Source organism: Drosophila teissieri, chromosome X (genome assembly GCF_016746235.2).
Source record: "Drosophila teissieri strain GT53w chromosome X, Prin_Dtei_1.1, whole genome shotgun sequence".
NCBI classification, from domain to species: domain Eukaryota; kingdom Metazoa; phylum Arthropoda; class Insecta; order Diptera; family Drosophilidae; genus Drosophila; species Drosophila teissieri.
In genome coordinates this window covers 2,473,667-2,488,285 of record NC_053034.1, presented here as the reverse complement: position 1 = coordinate 2,488,285, position 14,619 = coordinate 2,473,667, and the positions used below count along the sequence as shown (strand labels likewise).

The following is a 14,619-nucleotide window of genomic DNA, read 5'->3' as shown; positions in this document are numbered from 1 at the left end:
ATTTACCCCGCCAACGCTGCCCACATAAGTAAATAGCTGTGTGAGAAAGGACTGAGGGGCAAAAAGGTCCTGTCATGAAGTTTGTCGCTTGGTTAGTTGGGAATTCGGGAGCCCCCGGACCCCAACGATATGGTCAAAATGCGCAGAGCAGTCTGGCTCAAATGTAATAATGTTCAGATACACACATACCGACTATATATGTATGTAGCTATATGTATACATGTATAATAAGAGCGAAGGAGTGCATAAATTTTGGTGAATTTTGAGTAGGGACAGGACAAAGTCAGAGTCCCAAAGTCCGCAGTACCAGAGTACCAGAGTCAAGTGCTGATTCAGTTGCCTGAGTTATGGGCCACTATGGCACCCAGAAATTGTCTTTGACTGCGGACCGAATGAATGTTCTGTTTATTCAGCGAGTGGCTGGCATGCAGAACGCAGAACCCAGAACGCAGAACCCTCGAATGAAAACGAATGAAACCCGTATTTATGAGTACTAAACAAATAAAGGAGTTACACTTGATGTCCTGGCCATTCATAATGCAGGAATAGCTCATTTGGAAGTCGTTGCTTTGAATGATTAGGCCACCGCCCACTTGGGTTTTTTTCTTTTTCACAAAAATGAGAAGGTTAAATAGCGCGGAGTATTTATTCAAGCAATGAAAAATAAACAATTATTTATTAATACCTTCCACCTTTTCCATACTGAAATTATTTTTATTTTATATAAATTATAAAATGGAATTAAGCTTGTGCATACTTAAAAGCTATATTTACGGAGATTCTTTTTCTGAACCCTTTTAATGCGCAATATGCAATATATTTTATTTTCAATATTAAAGGTAGAATTACTCCCATGTGCTTTTTAATCATTTTCAGTTGGACAATTCGACATTTTCATTGGAAAATTGTTTGCCTTTTTTGAATGCTTTGCTCTTGCTTCCCAGTAAGTGCATTTTTTTGTTCAATGACTAATGCCAGTAGAATGGCCAACAGTTTTGGATTCATGAAGATGAAAGCCCAACATTTGTGTCACCAAATGGACAGGTTGGAGGTGTGCTGAATTTGCATTCACCATCGGACTCTGGGACCCTTTTCAGTGGGCTGCGAACCGCAGATTTTCACGGCGGAGCAGCAAACAAATGCCAGGAAAAACCTCGATGGGATCTGACCAACACGAGTGCGTGGTAGGGCGGGAGGGGTAGCGATGGCAGAGGTTAATGGCGGGTAAACACTGAGCGAAAACCTGCTGGAAATGTGAGTGGTACAACGGTACAAATCTCTTGGTTGCCGGAGAACTTTGTCATGTTGTCACATAACAGCAAATCCCAGCGCGAGGCTGTTCTTCCCTTTGCAGGTCGCTCTGCTCCGGCCACCAAGCCCCCCATTTCCCCAAAGCCCCACCCTTTGGAGGGAGGGGGGGAGGGGTCGCCCACAACCCCCACCTTTCCGCGCGTCCAAATGGGGTCTGTGGAATGAACATCAGCGAAATCATTTGGCGAACCACAAAATCGCATCAAAATATTGCGTATGTGCGTGCCGAGCCAGCAAGTCTTTTCCCCTGTTGATGTGCCTACTCCCTTCGCTTGTGTGTGTGTTTTTGTGTGTGTGTGGGTTTATATGGGCGGCGGTGGGCGTGGCAGAACTACCGAGCTGGGAGTAATCATGTATCGCTATTCTAAACACACTGAAATGCTCGAAATGAGCCGAGATTTGTCTCTGCCAATAAAAAGTAAGGCATATCAACTGCTGGTTGAACTCCAGTTGCTGAATATCACAATATAAATAGCAATAAAAGCAATAAAACTATGGAAAATAAGTTGCAAAATTCTTCACTGTTATTTATTAAAAGAAAAAGTGCCCATCGTAAAAGTTACTTCACCATTTTTTATTCTATATATTATAAATGCATACTTTAATCTAAAATACTATGTTTTCTCATATAAAATTCATATACGTTTATATTCAGTAGACTCGTATATGTGCTTATTTAACTGCCATTGGAGTCACATTTTCCACTAAAGTGTGTCGTAATAATTTCTGATTTAGTTTTTCGTGACATATGCTGCCGTTTTCTGCCAGACTTCACCGCATCCCCTCTACATTTCAAGCTTATTGCTGCTTATTGTGAGAGGCACCTGTTTTGGGCTTTATGTAGGCCATTATTTTCTATACTGTCAATACTTTTGTACACACTTTTGCACTCCCCCCGCTGCGCCAGCGCTGCTCATCAGTTTTGTCTGGTAATTTGCATTTAAATTTGCGAATGTTTTGCCTTTTTCTCGTTTTTCCCATTGCCAAACAAAAGGCAGCGAAACACAAAATCCGTGGGCTGCCGGAGGATGGGATTTTCCAGGCGGTGGTGATGCTGATATAGGACTACGGATGAGATGGGGATTTCTTTCCTTTTTTTTTTTGGAAGCGGGCGAGAGAAGGTTGGGGCGTGTTATCAGAGCGAGTTGACAACTTTGCAATGCGTTTCGTTTCGTTTCGTTTCGCTAAGATTTGTTTAATATTTGCCCGCAGGCCGTCGATAGCTGGAGTACCCAACTCAACTCAAAAGAAGAGAAACAAAATGAACTACAAATAAGAGTGGGAAAAGTTGGGAGAAATGGGCGAAAGTCTGGCCACGCCCTCGTCCTTGGCGGCGCCTTTCACCGGCTTTGATGTTTTGTGTGTGTGTGTGTTTTTCTTTTTATTTTTTTCTGGCGGCAAAAGCGGAAAAATGAGCGGAAGAAAAAGTGCGAACTTGGCTGGAATCGGTGGAAAATGTGGAGCAGTGAAGCCAAGAAAGGGTGTTTTTCTTATTTTTTTTTAAGGCCACGGCACTGCCAAATATTAAATAACCTTTCGGTTATTGGCTTAGTCATGGGGCATTCTACTGCTTCGCTTTTCTGCAGAAATATCTCCTCACGAAATTCTGGCGCTCCATGTTCTCCAGTCCCCCTACCATTTCGTTTTATTGCCACAAATTTGGTTTGATAAGCCATGGGCGAACTTTTTACAATGGACAGTTTTTCGAACATTTCGCATTTCTAGGCCCTTTTGTTTTTTTTTTTATTATTATTTGCCTCCGCTTTTGGGTAGCTCACTTATTGGATCGACCTTTGGGAAAACTTTTGCCCAACCCCGCCGACCCGCAAAAATTTGACATAAAAGCTCATTAACGTGATATAAATTAGATTTTGGGTGTTAGTGCAGAGCATTTTCGGGTACACATGGCAACACTTGGTGTGCGGTGCGTGGCAACCCTGCTCGTTAAGAAGCAGCAGTAGTTTTCCAAAGACCCTTTTTGAATAAATTAGTGGCCGGGGAAAAGGTTCCTATTATGTTTTATTGCTCTTGATTATGGCTCATGGTTCGCTCTCAGTTTTTCGGAAGGGAGAAAAGGTAATTGTAGCATCATTTCACGATTATCCACTTCAGCCCGAGCAATCACCCCATTCCACACGACTTTTGTCCGCCACTTTCGCTTAATGCCTTTAAAATCACCTCGGAATAAGCTCCACTCGACGGAGGGGAGCTATTGTCCATGGTTAACACTCCCTCGCAACTTGTTCTCGTCTTGCTTTCTATTGTACCACACTGCGCGAAACAGGTGCTGGTATTATACATTTTCAAATCATACAGGTCCAATCTTATGGCAGAAAACTAATGGTGTAAATTTTGAAACCAAAAAAATAATATTTAATTTTCTCTTATTTTCAGATTCAGTCATCACAGCTTTCGGAGAACTTTCTACAGTTGAATTCAGGTAAAAATTGTATTCAAAACAGCTTAAAATGTTTATATTTCATTTGCATAAATGTTGGTAACAGCTTTGGATATTTATACAAATTTCTGAAAAAGGCGATATTCATAATGGATATCATGTTTTTGAATCCAATTTTCTCAGTGCAGGGTATATCGTCTGTCATTGTTTTTGGTTTTGGTTTTGGCTCTTTCTAGTCGAGTCGTCGCTTTTATTGAGCTGCTGCTCGGCAAAATCGCAAATAGCCATAAACGTGTACATCAGACTTTGCTTTGGTTCGCTTGGCACCAGCTGCCAGTACCAGTGAGCCATCCCATCCCCTCTTCCCTTTCCCCTCTCCCCGCTCGAAATAACCCCTACGTAGGACCCCCTTTTTGGGCGCCCATGCTTCATACTTGAACGCATTGTTGTTATAGCCATCTAATATTGGATTTGTTATTGTTACTTCTTCCTTTGCTCTTTGTTTTTTCTTTGGCCATTTTTGTTTTTTATTTTTTATTATATATGAACAAACAATATTCATACAGCAGAATGGAATGGAATGGAATGGGATGGGTTTCGAATGGTATAGGATAGATTTGATGCCCACGACTCGTGTCTGTTCTGTCGGGCGCCCCTTTATTTCATTTTATTTTATTTATTTATTTATTTTTATTTTATTTTCTACGTATTTTATTTGCCCCCCACTCGACTGCCTTTGCTTTGCTTTGCTTTGCGTTTGGGCTTGGGTGTGAGTTTGGTTGTGAGTTTGGGCTTGGGCTTGGGCTTCCGACCGCCACTAAGCCCGAGATTTATGTACTAAAAGCACGTTGAAATGCAAACGCGGGGCATGGAAATGGGAATAAAATAAAATAAAATAAAATACATTTTATTATTTATATTTGTCGTGACTTCGATTTATTATACGGCCAATGCCATAGAGGAGCTCTAGTTGTATGTATGTTGGATAAACTGGGGGATCAGACGCGAGGCATATGTCTTACCTAAAAACCTCCAGTGACTGGGTTTCGTGAACCTATATTTTCTTAGTAAATGTATTCATTGCATTGCATGGGGGAGCAAATGTTGATACTGTCTGTTATTACTGCAAAACGATATGGCAGTCTATTTATGGGTGTATTTTTTGGGACTTGTTATCTTTGCATAAGCCGAATTGCTTTATTTGAGGTCTTTTAAGACCAATTTGCTGTGGGTTTAAAACATTGCGGCATTCGAATTTCATTCAACTATATATTTTGTATCCCTTTGAGATTATTAATTAAAATGAAATTCCCCTTTGGCTTAATTATCTGACGGTTGTCAATGTTAGCTCCGAAAAATAGGCAACACTTTTGGTTTTTGCCTAATATAACGTATACGCAGCGTTCACAACACTTTTTCATAGTTAGCAAATTACTCATTCGCACTGGTGGCAATGGAAATTGTAATATAATATATTCGATTGCTTTTGATGTATTTTTATAAACCGATTTTTAGTTCTTGATTTGTGGGCTTTTAATATGTATGCACGTAATTCAATAGAGCTCCGTTTCCGAGAAAATAAATGAAAATAGACATAAGCTTATAGTGGAATATTTTTTCGGATTATGCTATTGATTACCATCAATAGAGTGCATTTATTGGCCAGATAGAAATTCACCGCAACAAATGTTTTATCTTGGTTACAACACATAACAAAGAAAAACCAAATTTATTGAATATGCTCACACAGAATTTCCAAATATAGCTAATCTTAATTCCTTTGTTGCAATATTTTCATCTGCATTGTATACCTATTTGGGTTTCTGCACATTATATAATAACAAATGCGTTGGCCACTTTTCGACATTTTGGACTAATTTATTTGGCAAGTTCGTAAATTGGATTTTTGTTTTTTTTGATGTGAAGTGAATACCATTTTTCTTGCCATTGCCACTTGGCAAGTACCCGAAAGTTGGAGATGGGACTCTCTCACTCTCGATTCAATTAGAATGCCAAAAATCATGTCAGCAGCCATTATAATTACTTCCGTTCATTTTCGGCCACTCCCACGCCAAAAGTCTAAGCTCATTAGCAGCACAAAAAACTTTGCTCAATGCTCCTCCAGCTGACCGAAACAGACATGGCATCCAAAAAAGGACACGGACACGGCTCTGGAATGGAGTGGAATGGAATCGACCAGAACAAAACTCGAATGCTAATGACAAAAATAACGAGATTAGATCCGATCGGATCGAAACGAAACGAAACGAATCCAAACGAATCGAAACGAATAGGCGGGGGAAAATAATGAGCGCAGAGTGGATATATAGAGGAACAGAGGAACGGAGGGCAAATTGAAAGCAAATCAACAAATTAGCCTTGTCAAACTGCATGGCGAAATCGCGGGCGGTATGATTGCGTTGTGCCGTTGCCTGCCAGCTTCAGTCAATCTGTCAATATTTACTCATTTCATTTAGTCATTTTCAATTTATAACCATTCAATGGAATTCAACCCGCCACCCGCCATCCGCCTCCTCTCCAATTCCCCTCCCCCCATGTCACGCATCAATCGCTGTCTTAGCCTCCTGTTTTTTTTTTTTTGTCCTCTTGGTATTTGTGCCATTTCGCACGCACTACAGTCTACACTTCCCCCCTCGCATTTCCCGTCCTTTTTGGGCGTTAATTTCCCTGCTACTTATGCACAGAGGGAAATGCCTCCGGCCAGGACATCCATCCATCAGTCAGCTGTGTGTGGGTTGTTGTGCACTGATGATACCCCAGGGTGGGCTATGTCGTCTTGGGGAAAGTGTATCTGTATTTGTCTCTGTATTGGCGGCAGCGGCAGCTCCTGGAGCTCTGAGTGCCACATTTCCCATTCGAGGCGATCGGCCTGCGAAGATAACCCTATGAAAATTGCCATATGGGTTACCCATGTACTTAAGTGGCTAATGTTTGCTCAAGATTGCCGTCATAAATCTTCTCGAATCGAACATCAAAGGGTAGTTTTCTTTAATAATATATATCAGCTACATATGTACATATACATTTTAAATAAAATATATTCCACTTTAAGTGCCAAAAAAGAACAATCAAAATTCGTTGTACTCTGCGACGCACTTACATATGTGTACAAGTATGGAATGTCGGTTCGAACATATAGATGTCTCCCAAACGTAAATATTTATCGATTGTCTTAAAACTTTGACCTTGTGAAGTGTCAACCTTGACTGTCGAACCACCATAGTTTTGCGCCAATCGAGCGTCATTATCGTTTACTCTCAGTGCAGTCAACATGTCGAGTTTCGTGCCGAATAAAGAGCAAACGCCGACAGTGTTAATTTTCTGTTTTCATTTGAAGAAAACAGCAGCGGAATCGCACCGAATGCTTGTTGAAGCCTTTGGCGAACAAGTACCAACTGTGAAAACGTGTGAACGGTGGTTTCAACGCTTCAAAAGTGGTGATTTTGACGTCGACGACAAAGAGCACGGAAAACCACCAAAAAGGTACGAAGACGCCGAACTGCAAGCATTATTGGATGAAGACGATGCTCAAACGCAAAAACAACTCGCAGAGCAGTTGGAAGTAAGTCAACAAGCAGTTTCCAATCGCTTGCGAGGGATGGGAAAGATTCAGAAGGTCGGTAGATGGGTGCCACATGAGTTGAACGACATTTCATACTTGTACACCTGGTATTTCTAACGATGCTTAGAATTAATTCTAGTTTTGAACAGCAACGCGACAGCAACATTTTTAATAGTCGCCACATTTGTGAGAGTGAGGAGGGGGTTCCCCCGCACTCCAAAAAGTTGTAAATTTTTCCAAGTGCCTTCCCTCCTTAGCAACAGCGCTGCCCAAAGACTACAACACTTGAGGCGTTTCAATTGTTTTGAAGTTTCTCATCGAGCCATTCTTGTATCTATTTAATGCTACTGTTTTGTCTGAGACTTTTGGCTGCGGCGCTCAATTAACGCGTTTGGTTTATGGCCAAGGAATTTGCGTGGAAAGGTTTTGGGGGTTGCTTTTGGTTTGGGTTTTGGGCACTTGTCGGTCGTAGTTGGCCCAACAATTAGCAATAGAAGCGCTCGACCCAATAATGCTGAGTTAGCTGAGCCATCATAACGGTAGCTCCACAGTAGCTCCATAGCCCCAATGCCCACATTTCATCACTTACACCGCCCACCTCCCACCACCCACTATCCCCCCCACAAAATGGCTTCATTTACAGCCGGAGGCAACAACAATAAGTGAAATTTTCACAAGCTTTGGGTAAAGCTTTAGTTGTTTGTTCCTCCTGGCCCAACTGCTATATATATAAAGTATATCTACCTTTTTTTTTTTTTGTGTTTCTGTTGCATTAAAGGGGAACTGGTTAGTGGGGGATAGCGGAGAGAAAAGTTTTCCACTTTACACAGCGAAGAAGACGCAACTTTGTAAGACCTCCGGTCGTTCCAAACTTCCCCCGAAGCCCAAAGAATTACTGGTCGTTATATACGTATATATAGTGGGAAATCTATTTTCGAATGCCAGTCAGACGACGACGACGACGACGACGGTGGGTGGTCAGATGCTGGCTGGGTTTTGGTGGTTGGGTGGTTGGGTTGGGTTTGTGCAAAAAGTATTTTTCATTACATTTTCCAACATTTCCACTGTGCCTTTGCCTCTTTGCCTTTCTTCAACACCACCCACCCACTCCCTGCGAAAGCAAACCAACGTCGACTTAATTTATAATTACGATAATTTGCGCATTACGTTTTCTTTTGTTGGCCTGGTTCGTTCTGTTCGTCGTGGTTGTCCTCCTCGTCCTGTTCCGAGGTCCTGCCTTTCCAGGAGGCAAACTTTTGTCGGTTAGTTGGAACTGCGTCTCCCGCTCGCACTTTGCTTTTCCTCCAATCTCTATCTATTGCCACCCAGCCAGTAACACCCCCCCTCCCGCAAGCCCTTCCGCTGGTTATCTATCTCCGCCCATCTTTTCGCCCCCATTTTCCGTTGTCCTTGCGGCTTATCAATAATGTTGATTTCACTCTGTGTCGCATAATTGAATTCTGAAGTTGTTAAGTCACAGCACAGCCAAATTTAGGCGCTGGGAATAGGCCAGCCCACCACCCAAAATATCACCTCCACACCCTCCACCCCCCCACTTCCCTTTCGTAGGTCCAAGGCTGTTCGTTTGCTGATTGAAAATTTGCCAATTAGAAATAATGAAGCGTGTGACATTAAATGCAAGACAAGCAGCAAATCGGGCCAAGTCCCCCAGGTTCTTTTACCGCCAGCCAACCACCTACCACCACCCACCCACCTAGCCACCTAGCCACCACCCACCTAGCCACCTCGCACCTCTCCTCCCCCGGAAAACCCCATGGGATCGGCAGCGGATGGCTCGTTAGAGCTATATATACTATATATAGAGATGTATATGTACCTTGTAATATAGTATTTTTCACTGGTTCAGCCTGCCAATGGCGATAACAAATTTTTGCTTAGAAAGGAAGAAGGAAGCTCTTAAAATCTCATTGCCGCTCACACACACTAATACACACACACACACACGTAGTCGTTAGGCACGGATATCGAAAATTTTCATGTCTTCCTTTAGTTTGTCTTAGTTGGTGAGCCCTCCACTCCTCCCCCTCCCGCCGACGAGACCAGCCATCATTAGACTCTCCGGGCCAGAAATCCCGTCAATCGAGTACTCTTTCCGACCAGCTAGCTAGCTGGCTCTCCATGCCCCATGCCGCATGCCCCATGCACCATGCCCCATGCGCTTGCCCCCCTCAAGAACACCTACCTTCAACATTTTTCCGGAAATTTATAGTCCTTTCGGGCAGGAAGAAAGGCGTGGTGAGGGGGGTGGTGGTTGGGTGGTAGGCAAATTCGCATTAGGCAAATTCTTTGGGCACACGGAGCCCCCAACTTGATGCATCCTTGCTGCACTTTGGTTGCCAGCCAGCCAGCCAGTCAGCTGCATACATACATATTTCTTTTAAGTAGCTCATTATTTCAGCGTTTTTTTTCCAAACGCCCCCAAACCGCCCCCATTTCGCCAATAAATATGCCGATGACAGGGGTTAAGACTGCAACCACAGGTGATTGGTGAAGTGCTCCTTTCGCATTCGCCGGGGCTGGGAAAAAGCCATCGAAGAGTGTCAACAGGGGAAAATCAGTCAGTGCCTGGTTTTCCTAGTTTTCCTAGTGCTCCTGGTTTTCCACACCCCCTCCCCACTTGAAAAAAGTAACTAAAAGTCCCCGAGGCTCTCACAAAATTGTACAACTTTGCGCTTGGGTGAACTAAGTTGTGGAATTGATTAGTATAATTATAATTGTATTACCATTAATTGGGCTCCTCGCACCTAAGCAGCTTACATCGCAGTTTTGAATACAATTACTTATTTTGGCATATTATTAAGTTGTTTAACGAATGAATAATAACAGATGAAGGGAAATATAGCACTCTTAAGCAGCAGATTATTAAATTGTTACCACTTGCAACAACTGACTACATACATTTGCGATCTGAGGCTTTAAGTGCGGAATATTTTCCAACAGCATTAAGTAAGTACAACCTCAACGTCATCAACGTAACTACACTCATACTCATACTCATACTCAACTGAACTCAACTCAACACTCATCATCACCATGAACATCATGGCCATCATCAACACGATGACGGCCAAAAGTCAGCGCTGGAATTAAATTAGAGCCAACTTGTCTTGATGCCATTCAAATGCTCGCCAACTTCCTACCACTTTTATGCATAGCGAAGGATATTTCGGATATTCAGCAGCACCTGGGTGGGTTATGTCAAGGAGTTCTCTCTGGTTTTGGGATAGCATGGTGCTGCCATTTGGCTTGGTGGTTTCCGAGGGTTGGGGCTTTGAGATGGGGTTTCCACGCTCTGAAGGGATAGGGATACTGGGTGGGAAAAGGGGAAAAGGGCTGCCAGCAAGCGGTAGTATTACAACGCATCGCATCGCATCGCTCACGTTAAGCACATAATTACAATTCTGCTTTATATTTACGTTTATTTATATTACCTTTTCTTGCCAGCGAACACGACAGCGCACTAAGCTCTTGGCTTCCCCATTGTGTCCATGATGCGGAACTATGGATACCCTCGTTGTCGGTTCCTTGGAACTTGGGTTGTTGGCTTGTTTGGTTGCCGATTGTCGGTTGTCGGTTGTTCGGGGTTCGCAAAAAAGGGACTTATCCCACGCACTGCCAGCGATTGCGGTATTCAAATGAGATTTTCACCTTTCGCGTTTGACAACAGGCATTAAATCGTATTTTCGCATCTCTGTGAGATATTTTGAATAATTCTTTTGGACCTTATCATTATCATGTTGTGTGTTTCTCTAGGTGTTTGGGAATAATATAGTTGATTTTTAAATGCTTCCGTTAAACAAGTAGATTTGAATTCATACAAAAAATATTAATTTATCATTTTGATAGTCGAAAAATATTTGAGTGGACCCTGATTAATTATACCGGCAGTTTTGTTAGCTCTGATATTTTATGCCAAGTTTTATTGTTTGCACTCGAAGGCTTAAATTGTACAAGTAGCCAAAAAGTTTGGCACGACTTGCCGCGAATTTCCAGTCTGATTTTCTCATTTGAGGAATGATTTAATAAGCTCGAGATTAATTATAGCAAAGTTTGTTCTTTATTTTACACCGCCGTTGTTTGCCTGCCCCAGAAGGGATTGAATTAGTGCCCCCTTTTTGCGCTCAAGATGGAGTTTGGGGCTCGTTGTGCGTACTTTTCCGGGCTCTAATGGGCTGTCTGTCGTCCTGCGAGATGGTAAGATGGCAAGATGGCTAGATGGGGAATAAAGCTGGCGAGAAGGCGACGATGCCAATCCATCCCCGAGGGTCCTGCCACATATCCATCCCAGGCATACGGGATCACACATACGGCAAGTTAACGGCACCTCGACTCCTAGACGAAGTCGTAGTCACAGTCGCAGTCGCAGTCGCAGTGGCAGAGTCGACATATTTCACGTTGATGTATGGTTTAATTACATTTACGTGGCTGTTATACGGCCGGAGCTCCAACCTAATGGAGAGCTGACTGGAAGTCCTGAAGTGGCCACCTGCACAGCGCGCAATTTCACCAAAATTACCAGGTGCTACAGGCTAAATAGATATCTATTTATCAGATAATTTCGAATTTATAGAACTATAGCTATATTTATTGCTTGGTTTTTACTTGGATTTATAACTTATTACATTTTGAAATACATATTTTGCAGCCATCTTCATTTGAAATAGTTTAGTGCTGGCACTTTGTGTGTGGTATATAAATTAATTGCAACTAAATTAATGAATATTAACACACCTTATTTTGCGGTGTAATAAGACGCGAGGTCGGATGGATAAGTTGGCTGCTGTGTTGCTGGATTCCCGCGTTTTTTTTGGGGGACGGGAGACAGCTGTCTTTCAGCGCTTTTGTTTGGCTGTCGTCGCCGCCATTAGAAGACATCGCGATAGGCGCTTTCATAATTATCCTGCACGAAAGTTATCCACCGTTGCCTGCAAGGATTTCGTGTGCTGGTGACGGTGGTGTTGATGGTGGTGGTGATGCTCCTGCCGACCCGCGGTGAACTCCTTTTCATGAGCTGCACGTCGTCGCTGGCAAACTTTCGCCTTCACCTGGCGGCGTTCATCCTACGATGAAGTTTTCACGCTCTGCAGGATTTTCGGGCATCCTTTTCAAACCGGAGTAAGTAAAGTGCTGTCTCTGGGGGGAGTTGGTATGGCCATTGCCATACCAGAGTCTCACCCACTATCGCCTCGGGTTGTGGGTTAAGTGCTTAGATTAGGTTTTGTGGATCTTTAATTGATGTTAAGCGGCGAGTTGATGTCAAGTTGCAACTCGCGCCACTCGGGCCTCTCAGCCTGTCACGCTGTTTGCTCCATATTTTCCACACGCACAAATACTTATGTACACTTGTTTTTATATGCCTGCGAATCGTGCTTGGTATCGCTTTTCCCGGCACCGTTCAATTTTCCATTTTAATGCCGGGAAAGTGCCATGGCGACTCAAGAGAGGCAGCTTTGCTCGGGTAAAAAAAGGGGGAGTTCTTAGCTCGGAAAAACTGCAGGGTTGGCGGTGAGGAGAGGTGGTCTTGTTATGGGCCAAAGCCCTTAGCTGCTTAATGAGACTGAATAACCTGCAGTACTGAAAATGAGGAGAAGTTGCAGCCAAGTATCCAAGTATTTTAATCCTTCTCCTTATTGGAATTTAGTTTTAAGCCATCAAGAAGGGGCTTTTAATAAGACTATTTATACATATATTGATGATTAATGATGGCCAATATAATTTGGCACATCATCTTCTTGTTGCCAGCGAAGAAACCTTTGGTTTGAACTTTATTGAACAGTACTTTTAAATCAATTTACCCTGTCTCCTTAACATTTCGCCCACATCTTCACATTTCCACCCCTCGAACCTTTTTTTTTTTATTTGCTGACTTCTCGTTTCTTCATTAAGCTTCTCTTCATCAATTCAGCTGAGCAATTACCTCCGACTTGGCCATTTTCACTAACCGCAACTGTGACCGCACTTCAACTTCATTCAACACGCGCACAAAAAAAAAAACAAGAAAACGAAAAACGAAAAGAGCACGGGGGAAAATGAAAAATAAAAAGAAAAGCCCGGCTTGCTCTTAAATGTCGCCGTTTCTCAACTTCTTTCGACGCTTTCATTAATGGTTTTGGCTTTGACTTTTCACCATCTTTTCACCTGTTTTCCTCTCCCGATTTTCCCCTTTTCCCCCCTTCTTTGCACCCCCTATAATTTTCGGACTCTGCTTCTTCTTGTCTGGCTGTTTCGTTTACTTTCCAGCAGATTTTATTTATTTATGAGCAACTTGACTTTAATTAATGTATTTATCGCTTCAATAATTCGAATACAACTTTTCCCGCCACCCACCAACCATCACCCACCCCCCACCACCCGTCACCACCCACAGTTCGCTTTTAACTCAATTATAGCCAGCACTTTTCCCTTTGTGCCTTCTCTTTGGCTTAGGGTTTTAAACTAAGTTTTTTTGTTTTTTTTCTTTCACTTCTGATTGTTTCCAACAAAATGCAATAATGAGCTTAATTTTCCCGCTTTTCCAAGCCACCCAACCTTACACACAAAACCACACACATGCGAACGGAAAACTTTGCTGTTTGGCCAGTTTGGAGTTGCTCAATAGAAAATCCTTCTTTGTGATTCACATTTTCCTTTGGCCCACCGTGAAATGAAAACATAAAATAGGCCATTCCATACATTTCATTTTTCATTTCATATTAAAGAGTTTTAACAACACAGTTGGTGTTTTAAAATTGTCCTTAATAACTCTTCTCATAATTATGATAATAATTTCTGTTTTCCTACCATTTTCCCGGTGTATTCGCGTGAAGTTTATGTGGTGGAAAACTTACGCTTTTCCGCTGGTCAGCGGCCACCATCGTTGTTAATTATATTGCGCCGGGTGTCAGTTGCCTGTCACTGTCCGTCCGCTTTTTGCGCTTTCCCAGCTTTTCCCGCTTTTCCCTTGCTGCTCTCGACTGTGGCTCAAAGCATTTTCCATGGCGTGTGTTGTGCATAAAAATTCGAGGAGCGGTGGCAAAGCGATGAAAACAAGTTTTCAAAAGTCTGGCATAATAACCCGTCTCCCGCCGAACCGAACTCCACTTGAAACGGCAGTCAATTAGGCACAGAAGAGACCTGTCCTGAATACCACCCCCCATCTTCATCCCTGGAAGATTGCCCTGAAAATCCCCCATCCCCCATCCCCCATTCACCCCGCCCATGTCTCGTAAAATTATGCGCACTTTGCATTTACATTTTGCGGTTTTTGGAAAACGAGAAACGAAAGTAAGTTTCTTGGGCTCTGTGGGACACAGAACTTGGCTGGCTG

General features: G+C 42.8%; 1 protein-coding gene across 1 annotated transcript in view; it reads left to right on the top strand.

Annotated features, from left to right (window-relative positions):
* The window catches only part of LOC122624366, a 54,043-nt gene that overhangs the window by 9,557 nt on the left and 29,867 nt on the right, over positions 1-14,619 (top strand). Inside the window, exon 2 of the mRNA XM_043803874.1 lies at positions 3,706-3,751. The gene's annotated coding sequence lies outside the window, so the exon portion shown is untranslated. The remainder of the gene's footprint in view (positions 1-3,705; positions 3,752-14,619) is intronic.